Source organism: Rattus rattus, chromosome 6 (genome assembly GCF_011064425.1).
Source record: "Rattus rattus isolate New Zealand chromosome 6, Rrattus_CSIRO_v1, whole genome shotgun sequence".
Classification (NCBI taxonomy): Eukaryota; Metazoa; Chordata; class Mammalia; order Rodentia; family Muridae; genus Rattus; species Rattus rattus.
Window position 1 is genome coordinate 141,547,223 of NC_046159.1, and position 20,676 is coordinate 141,567,898.

At 38.8% G+C, this 20,676-nt stretch overlaps 1 pseudogene; it reads right to left on the reverse strand.

Annotated features, from left to right (window-relative positions):
* Positions 1 to 15,075: 15,075 nt before the first annotated feature.
* Positions 15,076 to 15,359, reverse strand: LOC116902997 (annotated as a pseudogene).
* Positions 15,360 to 20,676: the final 5,317 nt, after the last annotated feature.

Consider the following 20,676-nt stretch of genomic DNA (forward strand, 5'->3'; position numbering starts at 1 on the left):
TCCATTCATCTCGGTGATGCAGCAATGACACAGTATACTCTGGTTAAGGCTTTAGTAAAGATGAAGTACATGCAGGACATGCTGTCCAGGGTAAGAAACCAAGCATATACCACTATGTAAAGACTTGAGGTTTTAGACATAACCCATCAGTATCTTTTCCTTAATAATAGAACATGCTTGTTTTTCCACACTAACAATTCCTGGTATATGTGCACATTATCTTGGGAAACAATGTATATTTAATAAAGTTACACACCTCACTGATAAGTATTATGGAGAGCCCAATAGGGTTAACTTTATGTAGGTTCAAATTCATCTATCTTTGCATAGCAAAGAATTCCCTGGGCATAACACCCCTCCCCTGTTGGTAGCTGTCTTTACTACATGCATTGTGATATATGTTTCTTATGCCTTAGTTGTTGCTTTTTCAATCTCATGGTGTTTTTTTTTCAGACTTTTGTTGAAATATCTTGAATATTGGTGAACCAACGGGATATTCATTCATCTATTATGTTTTTAACAGAGTCATGAAGGTAGGGAAAACAGTGGATAATCCTGTTTACTTTCCCATTTCCATTTAGAACATGTGATTTGTCTTGTTTTGCAAAGACATTTCATGATTTTTTATGTTGGTTTTATTTAGTATTAAAGAGAAGCATGTAATGAAAATTTGGAGTCTACTTTATCAGGTGATGATAATGAATAAGTCATAATTTGAATATTAAAATTCTTTTAGTGTCTTACTCATCCCCTGTCTACCCCGCCTCCCCCAGTTGCATCACAATGGGCAATGACACCTATTGTCTTATATCAGTCAGGGGCAGAGCAGAGAGGGTAGTCCTTTGTTCATCCTAGCTTGATGCCTGGCTTGGTGGCCAAACTTGTTTTATGCTCAGGATTCATAAAAATCAAATGAAATCCAGGAAGCACAGTGAGAAAGGAGGAAGACAGAGATCTGCATTCTGCCATGCCACTGGCAGGAGAAGATGCCCACAGACATGCTTTCTACCCCATAGCACACAGAGCCCTGAGTACCACCATGTATGGCAGTAAGAGAGACAGAGTCAGACAGAGTTGGGTGGGTCACCATACCATCCACAGACCCTCCAGCACACAGCATAGGTGGATCATAGGACCACATCTGTTTGCCACAATGCTAGGCAGCTGGACTGAGGATGTTACCCAGGAGCTTATGGAAGCAGCCACAATATGTAAGTATGATGTGGTCAGATGAGAGAGAAGTAGAGTAGCTGGAGCATTATGAAGAGGGATGAGTCTGGAGACTTGGGGGTAGAGAGGTATATCTTGTGATTAGCCAGCCCCATCACCAGGGGCCATGGTGATTTCCCAGCCTGAGGTTCTGCTAAAGGTCATGTCTGAATCCATTACTGTACAGTGGTGGGGGTCTGTGTTGATGGTTGATGTCCGTGGCTCATATTATCATGAGAGAACATGAGAATGTCCTTGGTCTGGGCAGCTGACAGGGACTGTATGGGTGTCCTGGGCTATGCAGAACTGGTTCTGCCACTCATTGGCTGTGGGCCCCATTTTTACCATTGGCTTGGGGCCTTGCACCTCTTTCTGATACCTCAATGGAGCTGGCCATGGTGCCAGGGGTGTGGGTGAGCTGGCCCCAAGGATATGAAGTGTGGGAGAGCTGTCTCCAGCAGACAGGAAACCTGCCCACAGCATCAGGAGCATGGGAGAGCTATACATGCCCCTCACCAGATGCATCACTTAGCAGAGTGGGCTCTGTACCTTGCCTGGACAGCACAGCAGAGCTTACCCTGATGGCAAGGGCACACATGAGCAGGTCCCTAGGGTGTAGGAGAACTGGCCTCACCACTCATTTACTATGAGATGGTCCATTGAGATGATGCCTTCTGCCTTCGTGCCTCTCACCACCTGCTACAGTAAAGAGAGATGACCCAGGGATCATGAGTGAGGGTGAGATGGTGCATCACTAGGGAGAGTGGGACCTGTACCTCGCCTGAGCAGCATAAAAGAGCTAGCCCCGGTGGTGATGCGCCGGTGTAAACCGGTTATAGGGTGTGAGGGTGGGAGAGCTTGCTCCACTATTTATTTTCTACAAGGAGGCATGAGTTTGGGGTGATACATCCTGACTCTCATCTCTCACCACTCGCTACAATTGGGAGAACAGACCCTGGGTTATGAGAGTGGGTGAGCTTTCCTCGTGGAGAGTGGGCCTTGACCCTTGACTGGACAGCACAGGTGAGCCTCCCAAAGGGCATGGGAGAAAGAGAGCAACAGAGTAAGGAAGCTGACTTTGGTTCCTGCAGATGGTGACACCGGTGACACTGGAGCAGTGCTGGAGCACCCTGGTAGTGTGGGAGCCGGCAGGCTGACAAGCTCAGCCACCACCTGGTCCCAGATCCAGGGCTCTGAGTTGGCCTTCCCCCTAATCTTAATCATCTGCAAACAGTTGGGATACTGAAAGGGCCAGTCTTGCTGATCTAAAACTTCAAGATCTCCATGACAAAGGACAACAACAGGATGGCTGAGAGGAATTCCGTAAGGACTCAATACTGATGGTGTCACAGAAGTCAGAAAACTGGAACCAGACCAATGATTCATTGCAATGAACATTTGCAAGTGAAGACATACTACAGCTTCCACAATCAGATGTGGACCCCACGAGTGTGGTGTGTGTGTGTGTGTGTGTGTGTGTGTGTGTGTGTGTGTGTGTGTGTGTGTGTGTTTGTGTGTTTTGTTAAGTTGTGGATATGAGGAGACAGGGAAATGAAAAGAACTGGGGGGTACATGGAGTAGAACTCAAAAAGAATCAATAAAAAATAGAATAAAAACTCTTTTAGTTGTTCATTCTGTGTTTAAAGTGGTGTTTCTCTGTCTTTGCAATCTTAGAATATGCTACATGTGTTATCTTAGGCAGAGGTATAGACTCTATGAAGACTAGGCTTTGGTAAAATTGAGTCTAGCATAATATTTAAACCAGAGAAGGTATAATATAATTTCTAAAATATGAGATTTCCAAAAACAAGCATTTAGATTAAACACGTTACAATTCATTGACTAAGTTGATAATTAACCACGTTGCAAAGCTATTCCAAGTGAAAAATAATACCTGTAATAAGCAGCCTAAGCATTAATAAAATTTATTTTATTTACTGTGGAGCATCTTGGCATTTAAAACTCACTATTAGTTCATAAGAACTGTCGGTGTGTAATTTACTTGAATTATTGGCTCTTTAGATAGAGGAATCTGTATGTCCTTAAACTGACCTATATATTTTAAGAGTTCAGTAAAAGAGTGCAATTGTTAAGGGTTCACTGAGATTTTATTTTGTTTGGTTGTATATCAGAAAGACCTTAAGTGGAGAAATAATATCTGAATGTTCTCATTAATGCAAGGTGTGAGGTTCCCTGGAAAGAAATATAATTATACCCTAGAGGCAACCAGACTTTTAAGACTTAAGTTTGCCACTTAAGCTGTTTTAGCTACTTTGTTCTGCTTATTTTAGATTGCATTCACACAGAGAGGCCATCTGTATTCTATACCAGGCTCTGAATATTTAACAAAGATTTTAATGCACTACTTAAAATGAGAAGCTTATATTTCTGTATGGATTTAGCTCATTATTGCTTTAGTCCTTTTTGATTACCTGAAATTTAGGAAAAATAGTTGTTAAAGGAGCATCTGGAGTTGGTAAACCGGCTCATACTTGCTACCCTAGCAGGCAGGTATGGAGGGATTGCAAATTTGAGACCTGATGGAATGCATAGGGACTAGAGCTCTCCAAAAAAGATCTGTCTATATCTACATCCAAGGCTGTAACAATAAATTATAAGAATAATTCTCTTTGTATGCATCTTAGCATAAACAGACTGTTAATGCTGAGGACTGGAGAGATGTTTCGGGGCTTAAGAGTCCTTGCTGCTCTTTCATAGGAACTATGGTCAGTACCCAGCATCCAAGACATGTGACTCACAATTATCTATCAGTCCAGGGGATCAAACACACTATCCTGGTCTATGTGGGCCCTACACTCATGTGTCCCACAAACATACATAGCTACATCCATGTGCAGAAATAAAAATAAACCTTAAGAATGTTTATGCTTCTTGATTATGCTAATAGTAAGAAGAAAAAAGTTAAAGCATATACAAAACAGTCCAAATTCCTTTAGGGCAATGTATAGAAATTAAATGTAAAATAATTACTTTGCCCATGAAAATGTGCTATGTAAAATAATTAGTTTGCCCATGAAAATATGCTATGTATAAACAAAACTCCACTGCTATTTCTTGTCCCTTTTTTTCTTTATTGGATATTTTCTTTATTTACATTTCAATTGTTACCCCTTTCCCAATTTTCCTTTTGGAAACGCCCTCTCCCATTCCCCTTTCCCCGCTTCTAGAAGGGTGGTCCCATATCCCACCAACTCCCTTCTGCTTCCTCACCCAGGCACTCCCCTACACTGGAGCATCAAGACTTCCCAGGATCAATGGCCTCACCTCCAACTGATGCCCAACAAGGCTATCCTCTGCTACATATGCAGTTGGAGTTGGAGCCATGGGTCGCTCCATGTGTATTCTTTGGTTGGTGGTTTAGTCCCTTGGTGCTCCCGGGTGTCTGGTTGGTTGATATTGTTGCATTCCTTATCTGGTTGAAAATCCCTTCAGCTCTTCCATTCCTTTTTCTAACTCCTCCTTTGGGAATCTCTTATTCAGTCCAATGGTTGGCTGCGAGCATCTGCCTCTGAATTAGTCAGGCTCAGGCAAGGCCTCTCAGGAGACAGCTATACCAGGCTCCTGTCAGCATGCACTTCTTGGCTTCAAAAACACTGTCTGAGTTTGGTGACTGTATACGGGATGGATCCCCAGGTGGCAGTCTCTGAATGGCCTTTCCTTCAGTCTCTGCACCACACTTTGTTTCCTTATTTCATCCTGTGAGTCTTTTGTTCCCTATTTTAAGAAAGACTGAGGCATCCACATTTTGTCTTCCTTCTTCTTGAGCTTCATGTGATCTGTGGATTGTATCTTGGGTATTCTAAGCTTTTTGGGCTAATATCCAGTTATCAGTGAGTGCATACCATGTTCTTTTGTGATTGGGTTACCTCACTAAGGATGATAATGTCTAGTTCTATCCATTTGCCTAAAAATTTCACGAGGTAATTGTTTTTAATAGCTGAGTACTACTCCATTGTATAAATGTACATTTTCTGTATCCATTCCTCTGTTGAAGGACATCTGGGGCCTTTCCAGCTTCTAGCTATTATAAATAATGCTGCTAGGAACATAGTGGAGCAAGTGTCTTTATTATATGTTGGAACATCTTTGGATATATGCCCCAGAATGGTATAGTTGTTCAAAGGGATTATTGTACCCCATTAGTCAATGACATAGGTAGTACTAAGTCCAGTTTTTTAAAGAAACTTCCAGATTTATTTCCAGAGTGGTTGTACCAGCTTGCAATCCCACTAACAGTGGAGGAGTGTTCCTCTTTCTCCACATCTTCCCCAGCATCTGCTGTCACCTGAGTTTTGATCTTAGCCATTCTGACTGGTGTGAGGTGGAATCTCAGGGTTGTTTTGATTTGCATTTCCCTGATGACTAAAGTTGTTAAACATTTCTTTAGTTGTTTGTTGGCCATTTGATATTCCTCAGTTAAGAATTCTTTGTTTAGCTCTGGATCCCCCCCTTTTTAGTCAGGTTATCTGGTTCTCTGGAGTCTAACTTCTTGAACTTTTGTATATATTGGATAATAACTCTCTATCAGATGTAGGATTAGTAAAGATCTTTTCCCAGTCTGTTGGTTGACATTTTGTCCTATGGAGGGTGTCCTTTGCCTTACAGAAGCTTTGCAGTTTTATGAGGTCCCATTTGTCAATTGTTGATTTTAGAGTGATTTTCCCCAGTGTCCATGTGTTCACGACTCTTCCCCACTTTCTCTTCTATTCGGTTGAGTGTATCTGGTTTTACATGGAAGTCCTTGATCCCCTTAGACTTGAGCTTTGTATAGGAGATAAGAAAAAAATTTAAAAAATTTAAGTGGCAATTTAGAAATTATTAAGGTAATATTTTAACACATTTTTCAAAATTATGAAGAAATATAGAAAGGTGTAAATGTTATTTATAGAATTGTTTGAAAATTTATTCACATAGTATATTTGATTAAGCTCTAGTTATTGGGTGGCAATAACACAAATGCTATTTGTCAGAAATCATATACATATGGAAATTACATTGAGTGGACTCCTTATTTTATGTTTTACATTAAATTCAATATCTTTAATGATTTCTCTTTTAAAATTTAACTAGAACAAACATAAGATTTATTTTAAACAAAACCAAACCACAATCATGTGCATAACAGTGCCAATACTGAATTTATTTTTGTGTATATTATTATAATAATAGCAAATACTCTTCCAGAAGTTGACATGCACTTACTGGAAATAATAAACCCAAATTGTTTTTATTACTTTATTTATCTATCTATATTTATTTTTATACTCCAGATTTTAATCCCCTCCTGGTCCATCCTCCTAGTGTTCCACATCCCATACCTCCTCCCCCTCTCCGCAGCCCCCATCCCTGTCTTCATGAGGATGTCCCAATCCCATCCACCCCAAGAGACCTCTAAACTTCCTGGGTCCTTCAGTCTTTTGAGGGTTAGGTGCATCTTCCTTGACTGAACCCAGACCCTGAAGTCCTCTGCTATATATGTATTGGGGGCCTCATCTCAGATGGTCTATGCTGCCTGGTTAGTGATCCAGTGTCTGAGAGATCTTGAGGGTCCAGGTTAATTGAGGCTGCTGGTCCTCCTACAGGGTTACTCTCCTCCTTAGCTTCCTCTAGCTTTTCCCTAATTCAACCAGAGGGATCAACAGCTTGTGTTTATTGGTTGGGTGGACATATCAGTATCTGACTCTTTCAGCTGCATGTTGGGTCTTTTGGAGGGCAGTCATGATAGGTCCCTTTTTGTGAGCACCCCATAGCCTCAGTAATGGTGTCAGGTCTTGGGACTTCCCCTTGAGCTGGATCCCACTTTGGGCCTGTCACTGGACTTTCTTTTCCTCAGGCTCTTCTCCATTTCCATCCTGGCATTTCTTTCAGACAGGAAGGATTATGGGTCTGAGTTTTGACTGTGGGATAGCAGCTCCATCCCTCAGTTGATGCTCTGTCTTTGTGTGGGCTCAACCAGTTCCCTCTCCCCACTGTAGGGCATTTCATCTAGGGTCGCCTTCTTTGAGTCTTTAGAGTCTCTCACTTCCCAGTTCTCTGGTACATTCTAGAGTGTCCTCCCAAGGTCACCTGTTTCCATTTTTTCTGCTGGACCTCAGGGCTTCAGTCTCCCCCCCCCCACTACCAGATCATGTTCTCTTCTTCCCCCACCCTGATCCCCTTTACTTTCCCTGTCCCTCCTGCCCTTCCCCCTTGTGGTTGCTTTCTTCTCTCTCCCAAGTGGGACAGAGGTGTCCTCATTTGGACCCTTCAGTTTGTTGACTTTTTTGAGTTCTGTCGACTGTATCTTTTTTTACTTTTTTTTTTTTGCTAATATCCACTTATTAGTGCAAACATACCATGTGTGTGCTTTTGGATCTGAGTTACCTCACTAACTAGTTCCATCCATTTGCCTGCAAATCTCAGAATGTCCTCGTTCTTAATAGCTGAGTCGTATTCCATTGTGTAAATAAACCACATTTTCTTTTTCCATTCTTTTGTCACAGGATATCTGGGTTGTTTCCAGCTTCTGACTATCACAAATAAGACTGCTTTGAACACAGTGGAACATGTTCCCCCGTGGCATGGTAGGGCATATTTTGGATATATCCCCAAGAGTGGTATTTCTGGATCTTTAGGTAGGTCTATTTCTAATTTACTGAGTATCCTTCAAATTGATCTTCAGAATGTTTGTACCAGTTTGTAATCCCACCAGCAATGGAGGAGTGTTCTTCTTTCTCCACATCCTCACCAACATGTTTTGTCACCTGAAGTCTTGATCTTAGCCATTCTGTAAGGTGGAAATTCAGGGTCATTTTGATTTGCTTTTTTCTGATCACTAAGGACTTTAAACATTTTTGAGAGTTCTCTCTTGTGAACTCTTGGTTCAGTTCTATACCCTATTTTTGATTGGGTTGTTTGGATTTTTGGGGGTTAGCTCCTTGATATATATGTTATATATACATATATCTTTTATTTTTTAATGTCCTATATATAGGATATTAGCCCTCTACTGGATGTGAGGTTAGTGAAGATTTTTTTCCCAGTCTATAGGTTGCCGATTTGTCTCATTGACTATGTCCTTTGCATTACAGAAGCTTTCCAGTTTCATGAAGTCCCGTTTATCAATTCTTGATCTTAGAGCCTAAGCCACTGGAGTTCTGTTTAGGAAATTCCTGCCTCTGCCAATGACTTCAAGGACCTTTTCCACTCTCTCTTTTATTAGATTCAGTGTATCTGGTTTTTATGTTGAGGCCCTTGATCCACTTGGACTTGAGCTTTGTGCATGGTGACAAATATGGATCTACTTCCATTTTTCTACTTACAGACAGCCAGTTAAACCAGCACCTTATTGAAGATGCTCTCCTTTTTCCATTGTATGTTTTTGACTTTTTTTTTTGTCAAAGATCAAGTGTGCTAAGTGTGTGGTTTTATTTCTGGGTCTTCAGTTCTATTCCATTGATCAACCTGTCTGCCTCTGTACCAGTACCATGCAATTTTTATCACTATTGCTCTGTAGTAGAGCATGAGGTCAGGGATGGTGATTCCCCTAGCTGTTCTTTTATTAAGAATCGTTTTTGCTATTCTGGGCTTTTTGCCTTTCCAGACGAATTTGAGAATTGCTCTTTCTATGTCTTTGAAGAATTGTTTTGGGATTTTGATGGGGATTGCATTGAATCTGTAGATAGCCTTTGGTAGGGTGGCCATTTTTACTGTTAATTCTGCCAATCCATGAGCATGGGTGATCTCTCCATTTTCTGAGATCTTCTTTGATTTCTTTCTTGATAGACTTGAAGTTCTTTTTTTATTTAATATTTAAGTTTTTATTACAAATGAAAAGAATTCCACTTTTAAAGAATTTTTAAAAGTAACCTTTGAGAAATGACAAATGGCATTCAAAGTATTTTAAGAGCTTTACATTTTCATATTACAGATAGGAAAAGGCTAAGTATCAAATGGATTAACAGTGACAACAAATAGTAATTTATATATATATGATATATAAAAGAAAATAATCATTTAGCATGGGTCTTTGTATCTTTTTTCTTTTTGTATTGGATATATTTCTTTATTTACATTTCAAATGTTATTCCCTTTCCTGGTTTCCTGTCCATAAAACCCTATTCCCTCCCCCTCCTCAATAAGGGTGTTCCCCTCCATCCACCCCTCACTTCCACCCCCACGGACATTCCCCTGCACTGGGGGATCCTACCTTGGCAGGACCAAGGGCTTGAAGTTCTTATCATATAGCTCCTTCTCTTGTTTGGTTAGAGTTACCCCAAGATATTTTATATTATCTGTGACTATTGTGAAGGGTGTCATTTTCCTAATTTCTTTCTCAGCCTGTTTAACATTTGAATAAAGGAAGGCTACTGATTTATTTGAGTTAATTTTTATATCCAGCCAATTTGCTGATGTTGTTTATCAGCTGGAGAAGTTCTCTGTTAGAAAATTTGGGGTCACTAATGTATACTATTGTATCATCTGCAAATAGTGATATTTTTAATTCTTCTCTATCTATTTGTATCCCCTTGATCTCTTTTTGTCTTCTTATTGTTCTAGCTAGCATTTTGAGTACTATATTGAATAGGTATGGGGAAAGCAGGCATCCTTGCTTTGTCCATGATTTTACTGGAATTGTTGCAAGTATCTCTCTCCATTTAATCTGAAATTGGCTGTTGCTTTGCCATAAATTGCTTTTGTTATGTTTAGGTATGGGCCTTGAATTTCTGATCTCTTCAATGCTTTTAACATGAAGGGGTGTTGTATTTTGTCAAATGCTTTTCCTGCATCTAAGGAGATGATCATGTGATTTTTTTCTTTGAACTTGTTTCTGTTGGATTACATTAATGGATTTTCATATATTGAACCCAGCTTGCACCCCTGGGATGAAGCCTACTTGCTCGTGGTGAATGATATAAACCCAAATTATTATATTTGTGGTTTTAATCTACTTAAAATTATTACTTTTTCTAACTGTTAAGGGATATTATGATCTAAAAAATTGTATTTTTTAGTTTTTAAATTTTTGCATAAAAACATGTTAGACATATGTGTTGATTTTCATGTGAGTTGATATTATGTGATGATAACTTCTATTCAGAATTCTTATTGATAAATTTAGGCCTAATTGGAATTAAGCAGTAAGTAGAGTTATTTGTTTTAAGGTATGTCCTTTTCCTAGAGAACCCATGAACATATTAAAAAGGTGACAGCTGAGGAGAAGCAAGGCTCCTATGAACAACTTTATGATGAAAATGGTCCCCAGTCCTGTGTTTCTCAAATAACAAGTGATCGAAAGGATTCTGTAACTAACCACAATAGCTTGGGATTTTAGGAAAGTAGACCAACTTTGGATAATTTGATGAGAGGGGGCAAGAAAATATAATGGAATATTAAATATGGGTTGTTTATACAAGGGTCATTTCCACTTACTTGAAGCCTCATTAGCAGTATTTTATCATCATTGTTATAAATGGACTTTGCATTGAATTCTTCCATGAATGGTTTTAATTCTATTTTAAAAGTTCAGTTTATTCCTGGTATATAAACTACAATTTTTATTTGTCTACTTCAGTCTTTATCCTGCATGGTTCTGATAGCTATTGGCATACCTTTCAAAGAATGCTTTCTATGCCTATTCTATAAGCTGTGAATACACAATTTTCCTCTATTTTTGTCTGTCTTTGCCTTTTCCTTTTTAAGTGGCTATGAATGCAATACCATGCTTGACAGAAAGTGTCTAGACCAGAAAAAACTCCTTTCTAACTGTAAAGGCTTCTTTTTAAATAAGCAAAATATAAACAACCTGTTATTTAATAATAAAAACAGACACAATAATAAAACAGAATTTAATTGTTGAAATTTCTCTTTTAGAATACATTTCTAGAGCTAAAAATATGGCCAAAGCTTCTGTATATGATACATGCACTTTAAAACACATATTTTACCTGGCCGTTAAAAGGAAATATATGTCATGTATTCATCGTGTTATTTTTTTCCCCAGTGTGAATTTTTGCTTTACTATTAATTCTGTTCTGTTCTGTTTTTTGCAATTACTCAAAAGTCTTGCAATGTTTACTTAAGAAAGAATTGTCAAGGACAACAGGAAATGTTGCATATACCACAGAACAGAAAACCAAGAGGTTCTACTAACCTTAAGGCTTGGCAAATCTTTAGGGAGCCCCATGTCTATCTTGCCTAAAGGACCAATGATGGGACCATTTAATTGGTGGTTCCTACCATCCCATTCCCTGCTTAATGAGCTATGGCAACTGGAGAGAAGTTAAGCTGTGAAATACACAGAAGCCACATAATGTAATCCCAAATAAGGCAAAAAGGAAAAAGCCAATTATAATTGGAAGTATCATTAAATTTTACAACACTAATGAAAAGGATGGTTCATACCTTTGCAGGTGATGATTCCGATTTCCAGACATGTTAAGATACTTTTTGTTGGGGAACAAGGTACTGGCAATTGTTAAGCTGGTGAGCAGAAATGAATTATTTTGGCTTGAGGCAAGTTGACCTGCCAGAGAAATGATAATGAACAGAAGGGTGTGCTCCACACAACACTTCATTTTCTATTTCTATCTACACACAGGCACAATACCTTAAGTAATTGCTCGTGTGCATTTTTATAGTCAGGCAGTATTATGACAAATTGGAATTTAGCATCTATGACAAGAAGGTAATTGTTAACTCTCTTCTTTTGGGTAAAATGAAATCTGGAAAATGATTCGCACTTGAATGAGAAATGCCAAGACACTTATCTTAATATATTTTGATATTTTATATTTTCAGACTGTTACTTAGTACTTAATAGCTCTTAGCAGAATGAGGAATGGATCCAATTTCTACTTAAGTAAAGATACTATTTCTTCTTATATTAGGAGCCAATTAGAAACAATTATAACAAACCGAGAAAAAATTTATAGGAGAACTTAAATATAATAAATATATGACTACACACATACACACATGCACACACACATGCACACACACACATATTTGGCATTGTTTTAAACCATTGTAGATGTTAACAAAATTTTTTTGGATCTTTCAAGCTTTTACTTCAGTGACTCAAAGAATGAAGTTAATGGAATTTATGACTAACATCAGGCATGCAACTTGATCTGAAACTGTTGTTAGCTTATTTAAACTTATTTTTCTTTTATTTGATATTTTTAATCTACATTTCAAATGTCATTCCTTTTTTTGAATTCCCCTCCAGAAACCCAGTATCCCACCCCCCTACTTCTATGAGGGTACTCCCCCACCCACACACCCACTCCCTCTCACCTCCCTGCCCTGGGAATCGCCTTCAGCAGGCCTTTATAGAATTAAGGGCCTCTCCTCCCACTGATGCCCAACAAGGCCATCCTCTGCTACATATGCAATAGAGCCATAGGTCCATCCCTGTGTACTCTGGATGGTGGTTTAGTCCCTGGGAGCTCTGGGGTATCTGGTTGGTTGAAATTGTTTTTATTCTAATGGGATTGCAAACCTCTTCAGCTACTTCAGTCATTCTCTAAGTCCTCCATTGGGGAGCCTGTTCTTAGTTCAGTGATGGGCTGGGAGAATCCACCTCTGTATTTCCAGAGCCTCTCAGGAGACAGGTTTATCAGGCTTTGTAAGCATGCACATCTTGGCATCTGCAATATTGTCTGGATTTGCTGGCTGTATATGGGAGGGATCCCCAGGTGGGGCAGTCTCTGGATGGCCTTTCTTTCAGTCTCTGCTCCACACTTTGTCTCTGTATTTCCTCCTGTGAGTATTTTTGTTCCCCTTCTAAGAAGGATTAAAATATTCATGCTTTGGTCTTCCTTCTTCTTGAGCTTCATGTGATCTGTGAATTGTATTTTGGGTATTCTGAACTTTTGGGTTAATATCCACTTATCAGTGAGTGCATGCCATGTACATTCTTTTGTAATTGGATTACCTCTCTCAGGATTATATTTTCTAGTTCCATCCATTTGCCTAAGAATTTCATGAACTTCTGGGAAAATCACGATCCCTAACCTCCAGCTGTATTACAGAGCAATAGTGATAAAAACTGTATGGTATTGGTACAGAGACAGGCAGGTAGACCAATGGATAGAATTGAAGACCTAGAAATGAACCCACACACCTATGGTCACTTGATCTTTGACAAAGGAGCTAAAAACCATCCAGTGGTAAAATGAAAGCATTTTCAACAAATGGTGCTGGCTCAACTGGAGGTCAGCATGGAGAAAAATGCAAATTGATCCATTTTTATGGCCTTGTACAAAGATCAAGTCCAAGTCCATATTGGACTGTCACATAAAACCAGATACACTGAAACTAATTGAAGAGAAAGTGGGGAAGAGCCTTGAACTCATGGGCACAGGGGGAAATTTCCTGAACAGAACACCAATGGCTTATGTTCTAAGATCAGAAATTGACAAAGGTGACCTCATAAAATTGCAAAGCTTCTGTAAGGCAAAGGACACTGTCATTAGGACAAAAAGGCAACCAACAGATTGGGAAAAGATCTTTACCAATCCTACATCCAACAGAGGGCTAATATTCAATATATACAAAGAATTCAAGAAGTTAGACTCCAGACAATCAAATAACCCTTTTAGAAAATGGGCTATAGAGATAAACAAGGAATTCTCAACTGAGGAATATTGAATGGCCATGAAGCAGTTAAAGAAATGTTCAATATCCTTAGTCATAGGGAAATGCAAATCAAAACAACCCTGATTTTCCAGCTCACACCAGTCAGAATGGCTAAGATAAAAACTCAGGGGACAGCAGATGCTGTTGAAGATGTGGAGAAAGAGAAACATTCCTCCATTGTTGGTGGGATTGCAAGCTGGTATAACCACTCTTGAAATCAGTCTGGCAGTTCCTCAGAAAATTGGACATAGTATTACCTGAGGACCCAGCTATACCTCTCCTGGGCATATACCCAAGTGATGCTCCAACATATAACAAAGACTCATACTCTACTGTGTTCATAGCAGCCTTATTTATTATAGCCAGAAGCAAGAAACAATCTAGATGTCCCTCAAGAGAGGAATGGATACAGAAAATGTGGTACATTTACACAATGGACTACTGAGATATTGAAAACAATGACTTTATGAAATTCTCTTGTTAGTTTTTAAGATTTCTTTAGGCACTTCTGTAAATTTTTTGTGTCTGGATAATACAAAGTTAGCTTCTTCCTTGAATGTCTGGTAGTAAGAATAATGTTCATGAGCTATATTCCTTTATGACTCAAGCCCTCTGGATTAACTGGTTTCCTGTTCTACCTTGAGACCATCTTTTCAATTTGATGTTGTAGTAAATCACAATATCAGGGAGAGAGTCAACCTTAAAACTGGATTGTATGAATGCTCCATGGATTCTTTTCAGTTCCTGTACTCAAATTTGAATGAAAGCTCACAGTTAAATAGTACAAGGGTATTTCCTCACTGATAATTTTTCTAATACAAAGATTTCCCTAAAAATATTAGAAATGAGCCCATATAAATAGTATTACGAAATGTACTGCCGCTATTCAATTATAGAAAGAATTCCACTACAAAACTTGTATAAACAGCTATGGGTCTTTGAGAAAGCATAATCCCGTGCACAGTCATATGTATCTCATATTTTTATTTACCTCTCAATTATTTTCACATGATTAGCTTTAAAAATACAACCAGGTACATATGACCCTCAACTGCCTCACATAAAAACTGATTTCTATCATTCTCAGATGATAGGATGTCCCAAAATGAAAAAGAAAATTTGGAGTTAATTTTCCCCTCCCCATAACCATTTCTTCAACCAACCATCTCATCAAAGGTTTTTCATTTGTTGAACTACTTTCCCAAAGAGGTAATAATGCTGAAATCAGTCAGAAAGGCTTTCTGTGAATACAGGTTTGGGCTTCTTAGTCTGTTCTAGTCAATTTAAGATGAATTGACTTGTATCAATGAGGTGCTCAAAGCAGGTCACAAAATAGGCCTCAGCCAGACTGCCCGACTTCGACTCACACTTATCCATGCCCTTCTCACAGCAAAGTTCCACACCAGCCGCTGGAAGCACTACTTCTCCGTCTTCACCCTGATGAAATGCTACAACCAAAGGTTCACGGCGTTCACACCCAAGTTGGAAGAGGAGGGAGAGGAATCCATCCTGGTTTGACCACATGTGCCGAAGCAAACGCAGAACTGACTCGCAGACCTTCAAGTGTCTGGGTGGTGGAACCAGAACAGTTAATCCTTTTAAAAACACATTTTCAATGAATATATAACATTCCTTGTAGGAGAAGCATCTCCTTTCATCCATCAGACAAGCGATTGCTGATACATTCTTTGTCCCAGAATTGCTTAATATCATAAGTTAATATACTTAAAAAATATATTTATAAGCTTTAAGTAATTATACTATGAAATTACAAAAGAAGTGATTTTTCTATGCAAATTTTTTCTTTTAAAGTGAATATTGTGTCATTTAAATGACCACATTTTAATTGTCTGCTAGGAGGTTTAGATGTCATTGTAAGCTGGCCCAAAGTTCTATACAATTTTCCTATAGGTGAACCCCTGTGTATAAAGTTCGTTCAGCTTTTCTTATGCTTCTTTGGCGATATATTTGTAAAGTATATAGATAAAACATGAGAATCACAACTATAAAATTGCCATATGAGAAATCCCCTGGCCCCTTTTGAATATCAGTTTCTAAAACGTGGATAACTTTTATGGTATGTGGCGATAGGTCCATTATCAGGTTCAAATTAGATTATTTCACGTGAAAATCTTTTACAGATGCCACGAAGAGGTCAGAGATGGAAGGTGTTTGACTTTGGAGGTAAAGCCAGTAGGTACAGATGAATTGCGTTTTCCTTTAGATAATGCAGCCATTTGTCTAAGGGAAGGCATTCTGAAGTCTCCCTGAGTAGATGACAACCTGCTCAGCGTTCTGTCTGTATCAATATTTTCAGTGGAGTCATGGTGTTTGCAAAATATCTATTGGTCAACAAGGAATCAGAAAATATTTAGTCTAAAATTGCATTGTGCAATCTTAATTGTGCAGGAAAAGGTGGAATGGGCCACACATCCACAAACATGGATTTTAGTATTAAGATAATTGTATTAAGGGAACAGTAATTATGCATGGCTAATAATAGTGAGCAATGCACACTGGCATTTAGGCTTGGATTTAGAATTCACTCCAAAGTTTCCTGTACTAAAAATGTCTCCAGCCACCACACTTTGGGGACATTAGGAAGTCTTCTTGTTCTTGAGGGCACACGTTGAATGGTATACTGGGACCTGATCCTTTCTGCCTTCTTTATTTTTGTTTCCTGGTCATGACATGAAGAGTTTTGTTCTGCCAAGAGTTCTTCTCTTGTCCTGCTGCAAGTGAAAAAAGATCGGGTAATCATCACAGGTGAAGCCTCTAAGACTGTGTGCAAATCTGAATCTGTTTTCTTTGTGAACTGACCGTTTCAAGTGCCTGAGACATTACTAGAAATCTAATAAGGCAGGTTTTTGGGATGCATTTATTACAGGACTGATTTGAGTATTCTCAGATTTTAGGCAATAGAGATCTGTCTTTTCTATCTCCACTACTTGGCCGTCCAGCCAGAGTTAACCTAGGAGATCATGGGAAAGCCATCTACATAAAAAGAAACCACAAAGAATACTGTCTATGATAGGTGAAGGATGATTATATAGTGGTCGAAAATGAAATTGCCCAAATACATCATGTGCTTATTTCCCTTTCCATTGTAAAGCCTTTCAGTGCTAGTGATAGGTGTCTGGGGTAAGGCTGAGAAAATTTCTCCTGCCCCATTTGTCTCAGGACATTCAGGTTACTGGAAAATAATATCCAAAGGCTATTTCTTCTGGATTTTGGTATGCACCTGTGAGTGAAATAACTCATAAATACCTGGGACTATCATATACAGATGATAAATGAGACAAAATACTTTATGAAAGAGAAATTTATAATTAACTAAGTCTCATTGATGATCAGTCATGAACAGTGCCCCCCATTGGTCATTTTGCAAAAGGGTTTTAGGAAGTATTAAGGTCCTTAGATTTGAATAAGAGATTTTATATATACTTCAATGTGATAGAATTATCAACAGAAAATTTTATTCATTTCTAGGCATTCTTTGATAATAAGCATGAATTATAGATATAATTAAACAATAACAGCTGATAGATATGGCTGGATGTAGCAATGCTATTTTATTTTATTTTCCTTTTATTGTATATCTTTTATTTGCATTTTAAATGTTATCCATTTTCCAGGTTTCCACACCAGAAAACCGCTATCCCTTCCCCCTCCCCCTGAGTGTGCTCCCACACCCACCCACACCAACCAACGTACTCCCTCCTACCTCACCTCGCTGATATTCCCCTATTCTGGGCCATCAAGCCTTGACAGGACAAATGGCTTCTCCTCCCATTGATGCCCAACAAGGTCATCCTCTGCTTTATATGTGGATGGAGACATAGGTCCATCCCTGTGTTTTCTTGGGATGGTGGTTTAGTCCCTGGGAGCTCGGGGGGGGGGCGTCTGGGTCGTTGCTATGGTTGTTCTTCTTATGGGGTTCCAAACACCTTCAGCTCCTTCAGTATTTTCTCTAACTCCACCTTTGAAGTCCCCATGCTCAATCCCATGGTTGGCTGTGAGGATCTACATCTGTATTTGTCAGGCTCTGGCAGGGACTCTCAGGAGAGAGCTATATCAGGCTCCTGTCCGCATGCTTGGTTTCCATAATAGTGTCTGGGTTTGTCGTCTATATATGGGATGGATCCCCAAGTGGAGTAGTCTCTGGATGGCCATTCCTTCAGGCTCTATTCCACTCTTTGTCTCCATCTTTCCTCCTGTGAGTATTTTTGTTCCCCCTTCTAAGAAGGACTGAATCAGACACACTTTGGTCTTCCTTCTTCTTGAGCTTGTGGTCTGTGAATTGTATCTTGGGTATTCTGAGCATTTGGGCTAATATCCACTTATCAGTGAGTGAATACCATGTGTGTTCTTTTGTGATTGGTTTACCTTACCCAGAGTGATACTTTCTAGATCCATCTATTTGCCTAAGAATTTCATGAAGTCATTATTCTTAATATCTGAGTAATATTCCACTGTGTAAATGTACCCCATTTTCCGTATCTATTCCTCTGTTGAAGGACATCTGGGTTGTTTCCAGCTTCTGGCTATTATAAATAAGGCTGCTATGAACATAGTGGAGTATGTGTCCTTGTTATATGTTGGAACAGTTTTTGGCTATATGCCCAGAAGTGGTATAACTGGGTCCTCAGATAGTACTATGTCCCATACTAATGGTACCGAGGAACTGATACACTGATTTGAAGAGTGGTTGTACCAGCTTGCAATCCTACCTACAATGGAGGAGTGTTCCTTTTTCTCCATATCCTTGCCAGCATCTGCTGTCACCTGAGTTTTTGATCTTAGCCATTCTCACTGGTGTGAGGTGGAATCTCGAGGTTGTTTTGATTTGCATTTCCCTTATGACTATGGATGTTGAACATTTCTTGAGTTGCTTCCCAATATCACATTTGATATTCCTCAGTTGAGAATTCTTTGTTTAGCTCTAGCCCATTTTCTAAAAGGGTTACTTAATTCTCTGAGTCTAACTTCTTGAGTTATATATTGTAACTCTTTGTATATATTGAATATTAGCCCTCTATTGGATGTATGATTGGTAAAGATCTTTTCGCAATCTATTGGTTGTCTTTTTGTCCTAATGACAGTGTCCTTTGTCTTACAGAAGCTTTGTAATTTTGTGAAATCCCATTTATGATTCCTGATCTTAGAGCATAAGCCATTGGTATTCTGTTCAGGCAATTTCTCCTTGTGCTCATAGTTCAAGGTTCTGCCCCACTTTCTCTTCAATTAGTTTCAGTGTATCTGGTTTTATGAGGAGGTCCAAGATAGACTTGGACTTGATCATTGTACAAGGTGATAAAAATGAATTGATTTGCATTCTTCTCCATGCTGACCTCCAGTTGAACCAGCACCATTTGTTGAAAATGCTATCTTTTCTTCACTAGATGGTTTTAGCTCATTTGTCAGAGAACAAGTGACCATAGGTGTGTGGGTTCATTTCTGGGTTTTCAATTTTATCCATTGATCTACCTGCCTGTCTCTGTATCAATATCATATTGCTCTGTAATACTGCTTGAGTTTAGGGATGATGATTCTTCCAGAAGTTCTTTTATCGTTGAGGATAAATTTTGCTATCCTGGATTTTTTGTTATTCCAATTGAAATTGCAAATTGTTTTTTCTAACTCTGTGAAGAATTGACTTGGGATTTTGATGTGCATTGCATTGAATCTAGATTGCTTTCAGCAAGATGGCCATTTTTACTATATAAATATTGCCAATTCACGAACATAGGAGATCTTTCCATCTTCTGAGAGCTTCTTCAATTTCTTTCTTCAGAGACTTGAAGTTCTTGTCAAAAGATCTTTCACTTGCTTGGTTAGAGTCACCTCAAGGTATTTTATAATATTTGTGACTATTGTGAAGGGTGTCATTTCCCTAATTTCTTTCTCAGCCTGTTTATCCTTGTAGTAGAGGATGCCTACTGTTTGTTTGAGTTAATCTTATACCCAGTCACTTTGCTGAAGTTGTTTTTCAGCTGTAGGAGTTCTCTGGTGTAAGTTTTGGGGTCATTTAAGTACCATACATAGCATGTGTAAATAGTGATATTTTGACTTCTTCCTTTTCAATTTGTATCCTTTTGACCTCCTTTTGTTGTCTAATTGCTCTGGCTAGGACATTCAGTACTATATTGAATAGGTAGGGAGAGAGTGGTCAGTCTTATTTATTCCCTGATTTTATTGGAGTTGCTTCAAGTTTCTCTTCATGTTGCTACTGGTTTGCTGTATATTGCTTTTACTGTTTAGGTATGTGACTTGATCTTTCTAGGACTTTTGTCATGAAAGGGTGTTGAATTTTGTCAAATGTCAGCATCTAATGGGATGATCACATTTCTTTGTTATTTTTTGAGTTTGTTTACATAGTGGATTGCATTGATGGATTTCCATTATTAAACTATCCCTGCATCCCTGAACAAAGCCTAGTTGATCTACATGGATGACCACTCTGATGTGTTCTTGGATTCAGTTTTCAAGATTCTTATTGAGTATTTTGTCATCCATATTCATAAAGAAAATTGGTCTGAAGTTCTCTTTCCTTTTTGTGTCTTTGTGTGCTTTAGGTGTAAGTATAATTAGGGCTTCAAAGAATCAATTGGGTAGTGTTCCTTCTGTTTCTATTTTGTGGAATAGTTTAAACAGTATTGGTATGAACTCTTCTATGAAGGTCTGATAGAATAATGCACTAAACCCTGGGCTTTTTTTGGTTGGGACATGTTTAATGACAGTTTCTATTTCTTTAGGGGTTATGGAACTGTTTATATGGCTTATCTGATCCTGATATCTGTCTACAAAACTTTCCATTTCATCTAG